Here is a 16,688-nt window from a genome sequence, read left to right as displayed (position 1 = left end):
TGGAATCTACGTTAGTCACTACCATTGAAGCCCAAATAGGGATCACATACAGTATTTGTGTCTCTTTGAACCATAGATTGCCACAGAGCTTTATCTTACCTGATTACTTTGTGTGTGTATAGTGAGCATTACCTGTAGAGTGAGAGTGGTGCCAAATATTTGAATTTGAATAGGTAGTTTTTGTTTTTGTGTGACTATCTAGAGTGTGTGTGTGTGTGTGTGTGAAACACCATCCTCACTACTATGTTAGAGAGAGAGTGAGATAGTAGATAGTATTGCGCGTAGTAGTAGATGGCTGATTAGAGAATCTTAATGTTTATTTATGGGGAGTGATATCTATAATCGATCATTATTTGTATAACTCGCACCCTGAGCCAAAGGCAGATGCTCAACCACTGAGCCATCCAGGCATCCCTTCACCCTACTCATTAAATCAGACAGTGACACAGATGAATTCTTTGACTCGGTAGAGGGGTCTGAAGCAATGTTTTGATGCTTGGAAATCTAATAGAGGGCAAATGACCTTGGGAGACTGACAGGGATGGGTTGATGGCAGCCAGCTGATCAGTCACACAGAGTGAGGTGGACCTTTTTATTTTTGGAGGACTGCAAGCTTCAAGAAAGCCCAGCAGTTTCTGTTCATTTCAAGGAAGCAATTTCTCCATCGGCTGGAGTCCTGTGGTGATGACATGAGCAGAGTCTGGAGGAAGTGGGACAGATCATGGGTCAAGGACCAGCAGATAAGCTGGGTTGGAGGACCAGCCACTCCCCAGTGATGCTGAACAGTGTTCTCAACATGGCTGGGCATCACTGCTTCCCAATACAGGGGGTGGGGATGGGGGTGTATGTATCAAGAACACAGAGTCCCAGGTGCAGCTTAGACATACTGGGTGGGAAACTCCAGTGGTGGCATCTGGGAACCTGTATGCTTCTGGAAGATTTTTCCTACCACCGGTGGTCTGCCGGGATGACCTCAAAAGGCCCTGGTGACCTGGAAGGAGGCCAGGCTGGGTTGCCTGAAGAGGAAGTGGAGCGGCCATGAGGGCTTCTGAGAGCTGTGTGGAATGGGTGCAGGAATTGGCATTTTCTCGTGTTGACCATTCTGCTGAATCAGCCCAGCACTAATGCTTTCAGAGTGCAAATCCCACTTGGTCATGTAATAGGAACGTTGGTGCTGACACAGCAGGCAGACGGGAGCCCAGGCTGCACCAGGGAACAGACACTCCGCACCAACTCCTTGCTCTAAGCCTGGGGACAGGCAGGGGCAAGAGGCACTCCCTCCAGGCCAAGCCTTAAGTGAGCCAAGACGACTCAGGAGCATGGGGCCTGCTCTAGGTTTCAGAGCCAGCCAGATGACTTCCTCTCTGTGTTCCTGGAGTTTGGAGTTCATAACAGAAAGGGACAGCAGGAGGACTCCTGTTCATCCAGGGGGGAAATCTCTTCTCCAGCATCCCATCTCCTGGGTGTCAGCCCCTGCTAGCATACCTCCAGCTACAGACCATTTACTGTTTTCCTGAGGTCCCCCTTCCTCTGTGGGACAGCACCCCCATTTGTAGAGCTTCTGCCCATTGTTCCTCATTCTGCTCCCTAGCGTTACAAGGAAAAGGAGAACATTCTCCCCCAAATCCTTTTATGTTTAAGGCCAAAACATGTGAAGCCCTATTGTCTCCACACTGGACAGTTTCCCCAGGAGCAGAGAGTAGGTTTGAGCACATGCTTTTATGCAACCATAGTGCCTGGTACACGGTGTGGATGGAGAGATGGCCAAGAAGATAGATGGCTAGAGCAGGCAGTACTGATCCTCCACTTAAGAAACATGTTCCTAGAGCATTATACAAGGCCTAAGAGCACTTCATAATAAGCAGAGATTTGGTCTTACAACCCCAGGGTAGCCATCCCCAACATAAGCTGTGTCAGGTCCCTGGCTACATCAAAGGCTACCTTTGTGTGTGTGTGTGTGGGGGGGTCTGTAATCAATGCTCCTTCCACTAAGCCCTTACCTGAGTTTCTTTTTTCTTTTTTTCCCTTTTTTAAGATTTTATTTATTCATAGAGACAGAGAAACAGGGGCAGAGACACAGGCAGAGGGAGAAGCAGGCTTCACACAGGAAGCCCAACGTGGGACTCGATCCGGGGTCTCCAGGATCACACCCCAGGCTGCAGGTGGTGCCAAACCACTGAGCCACAGGGGCTGCCCCTCACCTGAGTTTCTTACACTCAGATAGCAAGGAAAGGGCAGTAGGTGGGCAAAAAATACAGGAGAGCAAGTGAGTTTACTTCCATGCCCCTATAGATAGTAGAGAAGCCATAGTACAGATGAGGAATCCAAGGTACACAGAAGGTGAGAAACCTGTCCAGGTCATACAGTTAGTAAGTGGAGGGGCTGGGTCATAAGGGGGGTTCATGTGTCTCCTACTCTTCATCTAGCATCCAGAAGTACCACCTCAGTAAAAGGGATTTCTTTTCTTTTCTTTTCTTTTCTTTTCTTTTCTTTTCTTTTCTTTTCTTTTCTTTTCTTTCTTTTTCTTTTCTTTTCTTTTTCTTTTCTTTCTTTCTTTCTTTTCTTTCTTCTCTTTCTCTCTTTCTCTCTTTCACCTCTTTTCAGAGCCAGTGAAGATAGCCTGACTCCCTGCTCAGAGCTGGGCTTATTTCTAACAGAGGGAGGAAGTGAGATACCTGCTCACTCATAAGAGTGGGAAGGAGTGTAGTGTGGTCACTAGGAGGGTGAATCAGACTAAAGACCCTTCCGCAGAACGAGGGACAGCAGTCTCCAGGTGTACTGTCTCAAGGCTGTGGCCACCCATGCTGGTGTCAAGCCCTGGGACAGCAAGCAGAACACGGGAGACCTGGCTCTACAGATGACTCACTAAATAACCTTAAACAAATTACTTCTCTTCTTTGGAACTCTGTCTCTCCTTTGCAAAATGAAGAACCAATGACGTATCCACTCAAAACAAGTCACTTGGGTTAATACTAAAACCTTAAAAAAAAAAAAACCTTTATACGTTTTGTTACCTTCTCTAAATTGATCTGAACTCAGGTCCTATGGGGATCAGAAGCACCCAATGATATCATGGGGCTTTCCTGGGTATTTATGATATCATGGTGCTTTCTGGGGTTCCAGGGAGCGGGGGATAAATATAAAGACACCAAGAGGAACTAAATTTGGGAATCTCAGAATGAACCAGATTCCTGCCCTTCATATTCTTCAGCCAGGAAGAGTTTTAAGCAAGGCAGAGATAGAGTCAAATTTGCATTTTTAGAACTCTGTACGCTGGCCACTGGAGTAGAGGATGGACTGGATGGGAAGAAGGCCAGAGGAAGGGAGATCACTTGGGGAGTTCCTTTAATAGCCCCTGTGAGAGGGACACCTGGGTGGCTCAGCATTAAGCTTCTGCCTTTCAGCTCAGGGTGTGATCCTGGGATTCGGGATGGAGTCCCACATCTGGCTTCCCACGAGGAGCCTGCTTCTTCCTATGCCTGTGTGTCTGCCTCTCTCTGTGTCTCTCATGAATAAATAAATAAATATGAAAAAAAATAGCCCCCCCGTGAAAGGTGAGCATTGGTTAGGGCAGTAGTAGTGGCTGTGGGGGTGTGGGGGAAGATGCCAAGCATGACTCCTAGGAACATGAGGTAGATAGGGATGGTTCCCTTCTTCTAGATAGAGCAGGCTTGTTTTTCTTTTTTTTTTTATTTTAATTTTTATTTATTTATGATAGTCACACACACAGAGAGAGAGAGAGAGAGAGAGAGAGAGGCAGAGACACAGGCAGAGGGAGAAGCAGGCTCCATGCACCGGGAGCCCGATGTGGGACTTGATCCCAGGTCTCCAGGATCACGCCCTGGGCCAAAGGCAGGCGCCAAACCGCTGCGCCACCCAGGGATCCCTTGTTTTTCTTTTTAAAGATTTTATTTATTTATTCATGAGAGACACACAGAGAAAGGCAGAGACATAGGCAGAGGGAGAAGCAGGCTCCGTGCGGGGACAGAGGGACCCCGGGATCATGACCTCAGCCAAAGGCTCAACTACTGAGCCACTCAGGCACCCCTAGATAGACCAGGTTTAAGGGAAAGAGGATGGGTTCAGTTGAGGAGTAGCAGTACAAAAGGATATCCAAATATAGGATTGTTGAATGACTATATTGTACACCGGAAATTAACATAACAGTGTATGTTAACTATACTGAAATTTAAATATTAAAAAATTGATACAATTTAAAATTTAATTTAATGAAAAGAAAGAAAAACAGGATATCCAATGAGATGCCCAAGTTGAGGCTAGAAACAGAAATGAAGGGGCAGGCCCATGCAGATGGGCTCAGGAGGAGATCTGGAGGGAGCACCAGGAAAACCAGAGTCCCAGGGCACTTGGGTGGCTCAGTCAGTTAAGTGTCTGCCTTCAACTCAGGTCATGATCTCAGGGTCCTGGGATGGAGCCCCACATTGGGCTCTCTGCTCAGCGAGGAACCTGCTTCTTCCTCCCCCTCTGCCCCTCCCCCCCTCATGATCTCTCTCTCTCTCTCTCTAATAAGTAAAAAATAAAATCTTAAAAACAACAACAACAACAAAGGAAAACCAGAGTCCCTGTGTCTCAGGGATCATGGAATGATGTGATCATCCAATCTACCTGGTGCTCCATGATGCCAGAACCCTGCAGAAAACTCATGTGAAGGCAAGTAAAGAAGGCCATTTCTTGAGTTAGGGCATCCTTCTTGAGCTAGGTGAGAGCAATTTTGGATGGCAAGAGGTGGACAGGTGAAGAATCAAAATGGAGCTGACTGCTTTCATCATTAACGTAATGGTTAGATGAAGGAGAGAGAAGCTGATATTGCTGGTGGCTCAGGCAGAGGGAGGGTTTTATTTGTGGGGTGGAGGCTGAGGGTTTAAATGTTTAGAGGAGAGGATGGAGAGAGTGACTAGAAGGTGAAGGGCTGGAAGAGACAGGTGGATAAGCTGAGGTGGGGCAGGGCCGGAGCCCTGAAGGAGGGGTCAGCTGGGATGGCAGGTGGGTGGATGGGCCTGTGAGTGAAAAGCAGGGAGTTTCCTGGGAACCTCTTTCTCTGAGAAGGAGAAGCTGAAGTCACTTGCTGAGTCATGAGAGGAGGAGGGGAGGAAGCCAGAGAACAGGCTGAAGGTTTGAGGAAGTCTCTGGGGAGGATGGGGGAGTGAGCTGGGGAGAGGCCAGCCATTTGAGGACCAGCTGGACCTAGAGGCCACCACACAAAGGCCCCAGTCTGCCCAATCCTGTGGTTTTTCTCCTGCAGCCCTTGCAATATGAGTCTGAGCTCAGAAGGTGAAGGTCAGATCACCCAGAGCAGGCAGTGGTGAGCTGTGGCCAAGGGTGTGGGGGACAGGGAACCCAATATATCAAAAGAGAGTACCCAGATGGGCCAAGGACCAAGCTAGGTAAAGGGTAGAAGCCAGAAGGGAGTCAGGGGATGAAGGCCTCTAGGACATGGAAGCACAGGTAGAGGGGAGCAGGGGAGCAGGGAAGCAGAGGTGCCAGAGGATCAGGAGAGTAGAGGGTTGTCATTCTCAGAGGTCCCCCAAGGCCTGCAGAATATTCTGGGGAGTAGACAGGGCTAGGGTTGAGGCCCAGGAAGTTAAGGAGGTCCCTACAGGAGACTCTGGTGCAAGATGCTATGTCTTGTGGATGCTGGAATGTTCCAGAGGGAAGCAGGGCCTGGGGAAAAAGGCAAACTGCAACCAGGCCTCAGGAATGCCACTCAGAAACGGGCTGTTTGAGCAAAGAGATGGATCACAGAGCTGCAAGGCCTCAGCCCTGAAGAAAGAGACTTGTTCAAGGCATTTGGAAGGAGCAGAGCTGGCAGGGTAGTTCACGGCTTGGACCTCCATACCTCTCCGTTCTGCCTGGCACTAGGCCCTGCCACCTGCACATCTTGTGCCCCTAACTGATCTCTGGGCCAACACTTCCGCCTCTGAGACTATCCGCTTCAGGCCTCCGGAGCTTCATAACAAGGGAAGAGGAGGCTTGAACAAATAGGAGCATAGCTACAGTGTATCCTGCTTGGTAGGTTGTTTTATGTTTTTTTTTTTTTTTTTTATCCACTGGATCATGCACGTGGCTGAGAAGCACCAGGCAGAATAAAGCTCTCCTGAGGGGCTGTATGTCCTGGGGAGTGCTCCTGAGGTAGGGGAAAGGCCAGGGAGGAGGTCCTGAGGCTGACCCCCCCCCACACACACACAAAAAAAACTCAGAGATGAGAAAATGGTATTGACAGACAGACACACAGCGGTGGGGACAGAGACCCAGAGAGAGGAGAGAGAAAAGGATTCAACCGAGGGACAGACAGGAAGACAGATTGCCTGAGACAGAAGCGAGGAGAGAAGGTGATGAGCAGGCTGGCCAGGTGCCCACGGCTCATCCGGGAAGCTGCTGGGCTGGGCCCAATCAGTGCAAGATGGATGGCTGCTTTGGGAAGGCAGAGGCCGCCAGGCCCAGGCCGGGCAGACAGGCAGCTGGGCTGTCTCTTCCATCAGCACAGCATGCATCAGAGAGCCCAGCCAGCTGACCCTGTTTCCCCACAGGCTGACTGAAGAGCAGCTTCAGGGCTTCCTCAGGGACAGCAGGAGGTGGGGAAGGGTGCTGCTTTGGAGACAGGGACCCCACGCCCCACTCCACCCCTACCCCTGCCTCTCCCTAGCTTCCTGGTCACTGGGTCCTCTGAAGTCTTCACTCCCATTTCTAAACCGAGAACCAGAGCCCCAGTCCTCAGTGATTCTGACATTTTTCCACCTCCTCTATTGAGACAGGGGACCTGGGTACCCTGGGACATCACCGGTATCCTTCAGGTCCAACAAGAACTTGGAGGTAACAGGTGCCTTCTGTTCCTGGCACATTTTGGGGATAGTTCCAAAAATCTGGCCAAGTAGTTTGGGCTGAGGGTGGTTGTGACCCCAGGTCCAGAGTTGCACAATTGATAAAGATCCTGCCAAGTGAGGGCTCCTATCCAGCTCCCCTTTCCTCCAAACCCTTGCACTGATGCTGGGTGCCAAGCCCTGCTGCAACATGTTCTGTCCTAACCATCCAATAGATGTGCTCCAGACAGTAGCCCTCAGCAGCAGGGCTGGAAAAGACACTCCTGATCACTGAGGCCAACCTGCAAACTAGCCTCATCCAGCCTCTCTGCCATGCATTTGCCTCTTCATTCACTCAAATGGTGAATGTCTCCTTTTTTTTTTTTTTAAGATTTTATTCACTTATTCATAAGACAGAGAGAGGCAGAGACACAGACATAGGGAGAAGCAGGCTCCCCTCAGGGATCCCCATGTGGGACTCGATCCCAGGACCTGGGGATCAGGCCCTGAGCCAAAGGCAGACGCCCAACCACTGAGCCACCCAGGTGTCTCTGAATGTCTCCTTAGTGTATGAGATCTGGTAGGTGTGATGAGCCCAGGATGAAGGAAGAGGACATAGAGGGGACCCTTCACCCTCTCCCCACCTATCCAACTCCAACTTAAATATTCCTTCTTCCAAAAGGCTTGCCAGAACTTCTAGGATTGGAGACTATTTCCTCCCCTGAGCCCACAACATTTCTCCAAAGACCCACATACTGGGGTCTTATACTTGGTCTAGGAATGTATATGCTTTATATCCCCATAGATGGTTTCCTCTCTGGGGGCAGAACCCATATCCCATTCATCTTTGCTTCCTAGGGAGCCCAGCACAATAGCAAGGGGTCAGAGTTCAAAGGATACATATTTACAAGTCTTTGAACTACAGTGGAGTTCAATGCTGCATAATAATTACTGCCTTTAAACCTCAATCTTTTCTTTTTTTTTAACCTCAATCTTTTCACTTGTAAAGTGGGGATAATAATCTTTGCTTCCCCGTGGGGCCAGATGGATCAAATGAGATATTGCACGTGAAGTCCCCTGGTAAGCTGGAGGCTCTATAGCTCCGTGCCGCTGTGGGCTGTTGCTAATAATATAGCAATCTTGGGGCTAGGGCTGGGTTCAGAGAGGCAGGGAGCAGGCGCCCCTCTGTCTGCAGCTTCTCCTGCCTGACAGTGTGAAGGGAGTCTCTGAGCCTGAAACACCCCAAATGTGGGCACCAGACTGCAGTGGGAAGAGAATCCATGGGAACCCGGATACCCAGTTTCCAAATCTGCCTCTAGCTAAAGGTGAGTGACCTTGGTCAGGGCAGTCCCTTTTCTGAGCATAAGTTTCTCCATCTGCTAAGTAGGAATAAGAATTCCCAGTTGGCGGCAGAGTTGAGGCAAGGCCTGGTGAGGGTTGCAATGCATAGGAAGCCCCACACCAATGTCTAAATACTGTGCTCTTGTAGGGTCACAGAGAGGTCTGCACCAACCCCTCTGTAGACATCACCCCTCGCCTTCTACCCCAATTAGGTCAGACAGCAGCCCCTTTCCCTGGAAGACTGGGCATCATTTCTGGCCCAGAGTGGTTCAGAATATTTTCTGAACAAGAGAATGCATGAATGAATGAATGAATGAATGAATGAATGGGAGCCCCCTTTTTCTATTTACTTATTTTTATGATTTTACTTATTTGGCAGAGAGCACAAGCAGGGGGAGCAGGAGAGGGAGAAGCAGGCTCCCCACTGAGCAGGGACACCCCACCTTTGTCCTGCTCCACCCCATGTAGGGCTCCAACCCAGAACCACTGGATTATGACCCAAGAAGAAGGCAGACACTTAAACTGAGTCACCCAGGCGCCCCTCCCTGCTTCTTTATCTTATTATCTTACTAGCTCTCTTCTCCACAGGATGCCCACAGTGATCTCTATAAAATTTAGATCTTATGTCTCTCCTCTGCTCATAACTGGCTAGTTAGCCTCCCAGTACCCTCAGGATAATCTCCATAATCTTTAATGACCTACAAGGCTCTCCTTTCTAAGCCCACCATCTGGGCTGAACCTCTGTTTTAACCATCTTGACTTTCCTCCCATTTCAATAAGGTCAGGTTCCTCTTCCTCTCCTTAAAAGTTAACTTTCTTCGCAAAGTTTTCCTTGGACTCTCACCTCAGTATAAATTAGGGGCCCCTGCAACCTGCCCCTGACTTAACACTGTTCTTTTCCATTGCAATACTCATCAGGTCTTGATGTAACCTTTGTGGTGTCTCCTGCCTAGACTGTAAACCCTAGAAGAGCATGGACCTGGTAGTCCCACAATGGCCCTTTTCATCCCTGCCTGGAGCAAGGAAGGGGCTCAGAATATTTGATGAGTAGCAGAGAGGGCGGGAAAGGAAAAAAGATTGCAAGGAGTCTTTGAGAGTAAATTTAAACAGACCAAGTCATATCAGGAGCAGAGGCCAGGTAGAGAGAAGGGCAGCCAGGTTCAGAGAGCATAAGGCTTTGACTATCAATTTGAGAAACCACTAAGAGCCAGAGACCACCTTCCTAGGCTTGCCTACATCTCGAAAGCCTTGAGTGCCAACTCCAGAGACCACAAGGATCACATCCTCAATGTGATACTGCAACCGCATGCCTTTGCTGGGGCTCCTCGATGAGCGCGGCTGGTTGTTAGGCTAGTTGTGCGTGTCTGGGAGTGCTCAAGACTGCCCTTCTTGAATTTGTTCACACACACACACAACCCCCCCCCCAAAAAAAAAAACTGGCTTTACAATTTTAACAGGCCTCTGTAGATGAATTAATCCTCCCGTCTGAAAACAAGAGTAGAGACCCCAGCCAGGCCCGATTGGTGCGCCACTCTTTTAAGCTAAGAATTGCCGCACGGACTAGAAATGGTCGCCTTCACCCCAAGTTCTTGGAGGCCGTTCCCGATCCTTCCTTTCGGTGCTGGTGTAGGCTGCACCAAGGCTCCCCGCCCAGGTTCCGGCCAGCCCCACCCCTTCAAGTGGCCAGGCCCAGGACACTCCCGAAAGCCGCGAGGCGCGTGCCCGGGAGGGGCCAATTCCTGGGGAGGTGGGGGCGTTCCCTCGCCTTAGGCTGCGACCCACCGGCACCCTGCCTCTTGCTGTGATTGGCTGTCCCAATCGCAGGCTCTCCAATCGGGAGGCTATGGCGAGGCCAGGAGCGGGGCTTCGGTTCCCACGCGGGGCGGACTCCTATTCGCCTCTTCTCCCCAGCCCGCTGCTCCCCGCCCCGCGGCCGTGACTCAGCAGGACGGTGCGACCCGACTGGGCCGGAAGGGCCGAGCCTCGCCGCTCCCTCCGGGTCCACACACTGAGCGGGTGGGGTTGGGGACGCTTTGTGAGCGGAGGTGGGAGTCCCTAGATCGGCTTGCTGGATCTTTCTGTGTGACCTGGAGGAACTCCAGGCCCTTATCTGTCCATAGCTTACCTTCTCTGCAGGAAAGATAAGGATACTGGGCGGTCGTGAGATAAGATAGGATTAGCTAGTCAGTAGGAACAGTGTGGGGCTTTCGGGAGTTTGCTCTGGGTGCAAATCCCTACCCCTGATTAACTAGGTAAGTGACCTTGGCCAATCCCTAAATACTCTGTGTAAAATCAGATAAGGAATTTACCTTGTTCTCTGGTTGTGATGATGAAATGAGGCAAAATTCCAATTAGAAGAGCCAACTTTAAAAAAAAAAAAAAAAAGAAGAAGAAGAAGAGCCAGCTTTTGGGGCAGCTCCGGTGGCCCAGCGGTTTAGTGCCCGCCTTTGGCCCAGGGCGTGATCCTGGAGACCCAGGATGGAGTCCCACATCAGGCTCCCTGCATGGAGCCTGCTTCTCCCTCTGCCTGTGTCTCTGCCTCTCTCTCTCTCTCTCTCTCTCTCTCTCTGCCTCTCATGAATAAATGAAGTCTTAAAAAAAAAAGTTAAAAAAGAAAAAAGAAGAGCCAGCTTTGATTAGCAAAACAAAAAAGGCAATTTTGGAAAGCTAGTCCTGAATGCTAGGCAGTAGACAGGCTAGCTAGACAGCTATGCACATGAAATAAGCAAGAATGCAACTGAAACATGAACCAAGGTCTTGAATATACATTTCTCCAAAGAAGATCAATAAAGAGCCAATAAGAACAAGGAAAGATACTCAACATAATTAGTCATTAAAAAGATGCAAATCATGTGGGGGATGGGCTGGCTGGGGATGGCTATTAAGGAGGGCTCCTGTGAGCACTGGATGTTGTATGTAAATAATGAACCATTGAACTTTACTGAAACCAATTGCACTGTTTGTTAACTAATTATAATTTAAGGGACGCTTGGGTGGCTCATCGGTTGGGCGACTGTCTTTGGCTCAGGGTTGATCCTGGAGTTCCGGGGTCGAGTCCCAGATCAGGCTTCCTGCATGGAGCCTGCTTCTCCCACTGCCTATGTCTCTGTGTGTCTCGTGAATAAATCAATAAAATCTTTTTTAAAAAATTAAAATTTAAATAAAAATTTGGAGGAAAAAAGATGCAAATCAAAACCAGGAGATACCACTTCACAGCCACTGGGATGGCTAGAGTTTTGTGTTTTAGAATTTTTTTTTTTTTTTAAGTAGGGAGCTAACTACAAGAGTTAGCAAGGATGTGGAGAGTTGAACCCAGATGCATTGAAGGTGGGAACAGAAGATGGCGCAGTCACTGTGGAACAGTTTGGTGGTGAGATTCCTCAAAATATCAAAGGTGGAATTACCACATGACTCAGGAATTCCCTTCCTAGGTATATACCCAAGAGAATTGAAAACAAATTCAGACACTTGTAACCAATGTTCATAGCAGCATTAGTCATAATTGCTAGAAGGTACAAGCAGCCTAAGTGTCCATCAACAGATGAATGGATACACACAATTGGTTGCATCCATACAAAGGAATATTATTACATCAAAAAAAGGAATGATGTCCCGATATATGCTATAATGCAGATGAATCTTGAAAACATTATTCCAAGTGACAGAAGTCAGACACAAAAGGCCACATATTGCATGATTCTGTGCCTATGAAATATTCAGAATAGGCAAATCCACTGAGACAGAAAGTAGCCAGAAGCTGGGGGGGGGGGGGGGGAAGGAGAACGAGGAGTGCTACTGGGTGTAAGGGGTTTTTTTTGGGAGGGGAAGAGGGATGAAATGTTCTGGAATTAGGTAGTGGCAATGGTTGTATAACCCTGCAAGTATACTAAAAAACAAAACAAAACAAAACACCGAACTGTATACTTTAAAAAGGTGAACTTTATGATATGTGGATTTTATCATAATCAAACTGTTATTTAAAAAAGAAAAAAAAAAAGCAATGAGCAAAATGTGGCAGTCAGAGGGTTTGCAAAACAGGGAAAAGGAAAGAGGTAATAGGAGAAAGGGAGGATCCCAGAAACTGACATAGACTGTTAGGGCTAGAGTAGAGAAAAATTAGTGAAAATTATGTGGAAATGTGAATGTGTGTGTAGGGCGGTGGATGGGTGGTGGCGGCAGTGGTGGCAGTGGTGTGCATGAATATATAAGGGCTTTGTAAAAACAAAATATCTAATTTTCAATTTTCAGCTGTTTGTTGCACTCTTGCTCCAAATCGTCAGCCAAGTGTGGTACAGGCACAGCCCAGAATTGGTGAAAACGGGAATGAAGGGTTTAGTGAACAGGAGAAAGAAGAGTTACAGGGGAGGCAAAAGCAGATGGAAGATTCAAAAATCAGCAAAAGTCAGGTGCCTGGGTGGCTTAGTCTGTTGTGGTCCGAGTCTTGGTTTCGGCTGAGGTCATGATCTTGCAGTTGTTGGATTGAACCCCATGTAGGGCTTGGAACTCAGCCTGGAGTCTGCTTTAAGATTCTCTTTCTCCCTGTTGCTCCCCCCATTCATGATCACACGCACTCTCTCTCTTAAATGAATAATTTTAAAAAATATTTTATTTATTTATTCATGAGAGACAGAGAGAGAGGGGCAGAGACATAGGCAGAGGAAGAAGCAGGTTCCCTGTGGGGAGCCTGATGTGGTACTCTATCTCAGGAGCTTGGATCACGCCCTGAGCCAAAGGCAGATGCTCAACCACTGAGCCACCTAGGTGCCCAATAAATTTTGTTTTTCTTAAAGGAAAGAAATGGGACCCCTGGGTGGCTCTGCAGTTGAGTGTCTGCCTTCAGCTCAGAGCTTGATCCCAAGATTCAGGATTGAGTCCCACATCCTGTGGGGAGCCTGCTTCTCTCTCTGCCTATGTCTCTGCTTCTTTCTGTGTGTCTTTCATGAATAAATATATAAATCTTAAAAAAAAAAAAAAGGAAAGAAATCAGCAAAAGTCAGGAGTGCTTAGCAGAAAGCACTTGAAGATTTCCTGCAGGTTTTGGTAGGGATGTTGGGTATCCTACTATAATGGGAGATAACTGGCTGGATCCCCTCCCCCCCACTTTTTTTTAGCGCCAGCACGAGGCTGTAGGGAGGGGGAGAGAGAGAGGGAGAGAGAGACTCCCAAGCAGGCGCCAGGCTCCACACCCAGCTCAGAGCCTGAGCTTGATCTCAAGACTCTGAGATCATAACCTGAGCTAAAACCAAGAGTCGGACACTCAGCCAAGGGAGCCACCCAGGCACTCTGGTGGCTGGGTCCTTTTAAGTAAATTTTAAGAGGCAAGGCACACTCAGCAAGTTGAAAGAAGTGGAACATATTTAAGAGGCTGATATCTGGGGCACCTGTATCATTCACTTTCCAGTGGGTTCTGCCCGCCATTAGAATACAACTTCTCCCTCTAGCCTAGAAAGTCCTGAGCGATCTGGCCCAGGTGGTAACACCTTTTCTGACCCATCTCAGCATGTTCCCCTTTGCTCCAATCATAGCACACTTCCCTCTGGCCCTTCTGCAGTCCAGGCTAAATCCCTACTGAAGGACTTAGAATGTTCCTCCCCAAATCTTTCTGTGGCCAAAAGGTTCATGGCCACCTCCCTCTCATTACTAAGGCCCAACTCAAGCCTCAACCTCCTCAGGCACCTTCTCTGACCACCCAGTGCCTACCATGACACCTACTTTACGTTCTTTTGAGCACTAATCACTAGTTCAAATTCTCTATTGATAGGCACAATGGTTTATCATGGGTCTCTTCTCCTGTAGAACTTAATCTCTGTGCCTTGCAAACAGGAAGCTGCTCCCGGTCTCTTCTTGCTCTGGAGCCCCAGAGCCCAGCACTGTGCTTGGCCTAGCACACAGGTGTTCCAGAAATATTTGCTCATGTCCTTCACTCACCTGACTAATATCATTTGAGCAACTACTGTATGAGGGGTCCTATGCACAAAGTTGGGCATGACAGCTCCAGCCGCAGGGCTCAAAGGTTCCCTGAGCTGGTAGGAGACAGCCAAGTCAGCAGTCTCAGCAGGGGTGAGAGCTGTTCCTTGGGGGTACAGGGTACTATGCTGGCTGCTCCTAGTGCAGACCAAGAGGAGAAGGTATCAGAGAGGGCCTTCTGGAGAAAAGGAAAGCTAAGACATGAGCCTAAATAAGAGTTGACTCAGGGGAAGGAGGGGAGAGGGTGACGTGTCTCCCAAGCAGAGAGAACAGCATGTGCAGAGGCCTGGTGGGAAGGGAGCCCAGACATTAGAGGAATTGAAAGTAGTTCAGCCTGGTGAGATCCTGGCAGCAAGTGGCAAGAGATGATGCTAGAAACACAGGCAGAGCCAGGCTGGACAGGACCTTGCAAGTTGAGCTAAGAGGTTGAGGAAGAGCACTGAGGAGCCATGGGAGGGGTTTGAGCAGGGGCGTGGCAGCATGGGGTTTGGAAGAAACTGCTCACCTTTTTTTTTTTTTTTTTAAAGAACTTATTTCTGTATTCATGAGAGACACAGAAAGAGGGAGAGACATAGAAGGAGAAACAGGCTCCTCACAGGGAGCAGGATGCAGGATTCGATCCCTGGACCAATCCCTGGACCAGGGATCACGCCCTGAACTGAAGGCAGATGCTCAACCGCTGAGCCACCCAGGTGTCCCCAGCTCACTGTTCTTGTGGCGTTCGGAAGAGGCTGGAGACAGGGAGACAGTGAAGAAGCCATGGTGTGAAATGTAGGGTGGAGAGAAGTGAACAAATTCTAGCAAGGTTTGGGAGATAGAATCAGTAATATTTAGTGACTAATTTTGGTGGTGGAGATTGCTGGGGATAACACCCTGATTCCTAGCTTAAGCCAGTGGTTGGTAGTACTACCTGCCAAACAGGGAAACCCAGGTTTAGGTATAGGTGATAAAGTTCTGAGTGGGACAGGCTGAATTTCAGGAGAGCTCAGGGTACTCAAGTTAGCAAATGATTATTATGTGAGTTTCTCAAGGGTAAGAGCCCTGTCTTATTTATCTGTGTGCTCCCAGCAGGCCTGGCCCACAGAATACCAAAATGTACAGCACAACAGAGTTATAACAACAGTTAACAGTACTTGCCTTGATAACTGGCTGGAAAACAGGCTTCACATAAACCCAAGACAGATAAATTTAGAAGCCTGAGTATGTCAGACAGGATGGTCTAGGTTAGGGTGCTCTGATAAACCACCCCCAATCTCGGTAGATTACAACAACAAAGATTTATTTTTCACTCACTCTTAGTCCACAGTGAGTCAACAGAGGCTTTGTGCCAGGTGGCCCTCATTCAGGGATACAGGTTGATGGAACCTCTGTCACCTGGAACATCACTGGTCACCTTGAAGGAAGGAATTTGGCAAACTGCGTAGGTCCTTGGGGACTCCTATCTGAGGGGGCACTTCACTAACGTTTCATCGCCAAAGCATGTCATAAGGCCATGCCTCACTTCAGGAGGGCAGGGAAGTGCAAACCTGTCATGTATCAGGAAGGGGAGCACAGGACATGTTGGTAGACTTGTGACTCTTGAACTCAGGGTTGTGAGTTCAAGCCCCAGGTAAGTGTAGAACTTATGTCTCAGCCTCTCTCTCTCTCTAGTATCTCTCATGAATAAATAAATAAAATATTAAAACAAAACAAAACAAAAAGACCAGGAAGAGGAGTCCAGGGATGGGACGCTGTGCTACTTCTCAGGCCGAGGGAGAGGTATGTGGGCGTGGCTGGAGTGGTCAAACAGAATCTGAGTGTGCTGCACTCAGATCTGGAGGCTAAAGGGTGGCTGGTGTGTCCCCATCCCTCTGCCCTGAAGTATTTTTGTTCCTTTCATTGCTCAGGTCGTTATCCTTCCAATGACACAGTGGGTCTCTGAGCTCTCTGACAAATGGAGACAAAGCCATTACTGCCAAGTGCTGATGGACTGTGGAGCTGAAGTGTCTGCCTCACTCCTTGGCTGGGAGCCAGGACCCAAGCTGGAGCCTGTGGGAGGCAGAATAATGCCCCCCCCATTCCCTGCCCCAAGATGCCCATGTCCTAATCCCTGGAGCTCCTGAACATGTTACTTTACACGGCTAAAGAGATTTTGCAGATGTGATTAACTTAAGGACCTTGAAATGGGGGAGTATCCTGGATTATCCAGGGCCTCATATAATCACAAGGGGCTTCAGAGAATGGAAAAGGGAGGCAGGAGCCTCAGGAAAGGAGATGAGGTGATGGAAGCAGCGGTCTGAGTGATGCACTTGCTGGCTGCAAGGAGGTCATGAGTAGGCATAGGATGCGGACAGCCTGGAAAGGTAAGGAAATGGATTCTCCCTTAGACTCTCCTGAAAGAACATCACCCTGCCAATACCTTGAGCTTAGCCCAGGGAGACCCACTTCAAACTATCGACCTCAAAAACTGCCTGGGTAGCACAGTCGTTTGGGCATCTGATTCTTGGTTTTGGCGCGAGTCACAATCTCAGGGTCCTTCCCCCTCTACTCCCTCTCTCAAACAAATAAAATCTTTTTTAAAAA

This window comes from Nyctereutes procyonoides, unplaced genomic scaffold (genome assembly GCF_905146905.1).
Source record: "Nyctereutes procyonoides isolate TBG_1078 unplaced genomic scaffold, NYPRO_anot_genome, whole genome shotgun sequence".
Lineage (NCBI taxonomy): Eukaryota > Metazoa > Chordata > Mammalia > Carnivora > Canidae > Nyctereutes > Nyctereutes procyonoides.
Note: the sequence above shows the minus strand (reverse complement) of the source record.